Below are 3208 nucleotides of genomic sequence, written 5' to 3' on the forward strand. Positions count from 1 at the left end.
ACATCAGGCTCTCTTCCTTTGAGCAAGATGGCTGCCAGCAGTACCCCAAACAGAGTCTTGTTGGCCCTGATGGGCAGATGAAGGTGATGGTCCCAACTGGGAGCCAATCAAGAAGGCCAGGAGGACAGTGATGCACTGATTGGTTTAGAGGAGATCACGCACTCCCTCCCTAACACTGGGGGTGGAGCACCTAGAGGCACACAGCTGAAAATGGGAGGGAGGATGACTTCCTGGAGGAAGTTGGGGGTATTGTTAAGAAGGGGAAGGGGAGAATGGATAGATATTGGGGAGCCAATCAATAAATGCCTATAAAACTTACAGGGTTTTGTTGTTGTTGTTGTTGTTTTGATTTTAAATGAACAAATTCCCTACCCTTCTTAATACTTCCTGGGAGTGAATAATCTTGCAAGGGCTTCCTTAATTGGGTACTTATGATATGACACTCTCCTTAACACTCCCATAAACACATTTCTTCTTCATTAGGGCTTCAGGAGTTTGAAACGCCAAGCTCTTCCCTGTGTTTTCTGTCTGCGCTTCCCCTAAAAGAACCAGGGCTGCAATATTGCCCTTGATTAATCACAGCCCAATTATCTATGTGGATTATCAGGACTCCTCCTTTCTTTTCTCACATCCTGCCTGCCTTTTAGCCACCCCCTGCTCATTAAGAACCTGCCTGCCTTTTAGCCACCCCCTGCTCATTAAGAAGACTGTCTAAAAGGATGGGGTTTAAAAAAAAAAAAAAAAGGAAGTAGAACTCCAAATCAGCAGTTCAGCTCCTTACCAACCCTGGTAAAATTTTTGAGGAAGACTTTGAAAGGAATGATTGCTTGAGATTATCTTGAATTTCCAGCATACATGATTACTTTATTGACTCCTTCCCATGTCCTGTCCACCCCCACCCCAAGTCCCAGCCTCCGTAGAGATATTGAAAACAGCTGAATCCAGAAAAGGCACATTCCTTAGACACCCAGACATTTCAATGGTTCCATTCTTATTCTCTCATTTCCTAGGTATCTCAAGTAACTTTTTATTTTTAAATCAAGCCAATTGTTTTTGAGACCTGTTGAAAGGATAATGGCCCAACCCCACTCCCCAAGTTGAGAACTCAGATCCCACCTCTCAGTTTCCTAGCAAATGAGTCAGAGAAGCACAAAAGCCCTCACTAAATCAAGTAAACAAAGTGAAGGGTGTGGAGGCAGGCTGGGGGGACCAGGCATCCCTTCCAGCATGTCGAAGTACTTACATCACCTTCCCCGAGCATTGATCACTATTTCCACCCACACTGAACTGGATTCACCCTAACTCTGGTGTAGGCTAGACAGGAATTGGTAATGATTTCCTAGGTTTTCAGTCTCCTTAGCAGAAATTGAACAAAAGGAAAAAGATATCTTTTCTATTTTTTAAAGGTCAATTTTTCCCCCAACATCTAAAACAAACAAAAAAGTGATTTTTGTCTGGGATTTGCCTTTCTCCTGACCACAGCTGGTGGAACGGAGACCGCCATCTTGGCCACTAGATGAGAACAGTCGGGCAGTTATTAGAGAGCTCTAGCTCCTGCACGCCGTCGTAAGACAGCAGCCCAGAAGCTTTAGGTTCGGTAATGAACGAATGGAAGTGTTTTCAAATCCAAGCCACCGGCCCCACATTCAGCCTGTTAAGTCTTGGTAGAAAGCAGGGGGCTGGCATTTCCTTTTACTGGCAACACAGCTTGGCCTAGATGGGCCTGCATGATCGCACAGAGAGTTACGGTAAGCATTGACAACCTCTCCCAGCTATGTTTAGAAGGGGCATAAGCAGCCCATCCCCTTGGCAATGTTTGTGATGACTGTTCTCACGGCAGCAAAATGCATGCTGGACTCAGAAACATTCTATAATCCTTATTTGCAGGTGATAATAGAATACTAGTTATTGCTGTTATTCTTATGATCCCAGTTTTGCATGGGAAGAAACTGAAGCCTAGAAAAGATTAGTACCTGTAGCTTTCCCAAGGTCATATCACTAATAAGGACACAGCCAGATTTCGACCAGGACCTGCCTGACTCTGTGCATTATCTAACCATTAAGTTTTACTGCCTCTCCACTCCCTTTCCCCGGAAGACCCCAGAAGGGCAGTCAGGCCTGCCTTTTCAAGGCCCTGGAGAAAGGCCAAGCTTCCTTCCTGGATCTTGGAGCCTCCTCCTCCTTAGGATGATGTGGTTCTCTAAGCCCTGAAAGTTTCACCCAGGACCTCTAAGTGACAAGCGACTCCCCACCACCAGCAGGTTCACAGATACCGTGATGCCCAGAAGGGGAGCAAACCCTTCCATCAGCCGGGGCTCAGGAACCTGAGGATTAATTGCCCTGCAAGCGGCTTGTTAGAGGCTGTGTTGGCAGATGAGGAGAGCAGCAATAGAATCAGCCAATTAAGCAGCCAATGGTGCTGAACTAAATGTGACCTCGTACTTAATTGTGGATGTTGTTTCTCGGCAGTTTCTCACCAGTCTGGGTTTGGGGGAAAGAAAGGGAAGGGTGAGGGGAGGGTGAGTGGCGACGGGAGGGTCCCATTTGTAGGGACACAAGACTCTCATTTCTTTCTTTCTTAAGGGGACAGTAGCATCAGGGATTCAGTGATTTCCAGCACAAGAAAGTTGAGGAAGGGTGGCTTGTCTCTGCTGTATCCCTGGGGCAGCAGGCAAGCAGAAGCCCTAGGCTTAGATGACAAAGCGACAAGCCCTTGTCAGTTGAATGAAACATTTCCAAACAGGCTGGAGACTTAGACTCAGGATCACATCTCTAATAGGGAGGAGGAGACACTGATAGAGGCAGGAGCCTGTGTTGTGCTTCACAGAGAGCTCACACCATTTGGAAACCTCGTTCCTCTCTACTCATACCCTAGTCTGGTGATTAGGGAGGCCCTCGGTCCCCTTCATACTTTGTCAGTAACATGCCTAGAGCACCAGGTTCAGAAACTTGTGGGCCTAGAGAATAGGGGGTTGGGGGGCTCAGACGGAGAGGGAGATACTAATGTCTCCACATCTAGTAGAACCTGCCGATCCAGCTGCTTCCCCACTGCCTTTGTGACAGCTTCAGGGGTGTGCTGCTTGGATCTCCCCTCAAGAGATGACTTGCCACTCCATTGCAAAGAGTGCGGTGGGCTGACAGCCTCCAGTTGGTAGAGCCTTTGGGACTCACCCTGGCTCTGAGGGTACCTCTTCTTGGCGAGCCCTAG

This window comes from Pongo pygmaeus, chromosome 11 (genome assembly GCF_028885625.2).
Source record: "Pongo pygmaeus isolate AG05252 chromosome 11, NHGRI_mPonPyg2-v2.0_pri, whole genome shotgun sequence".
NCBI lineage: Eukaryota > Metazoa > Chordata > Mammalia > Primates > Hominidae > Pongo > Pongo pygmaeus.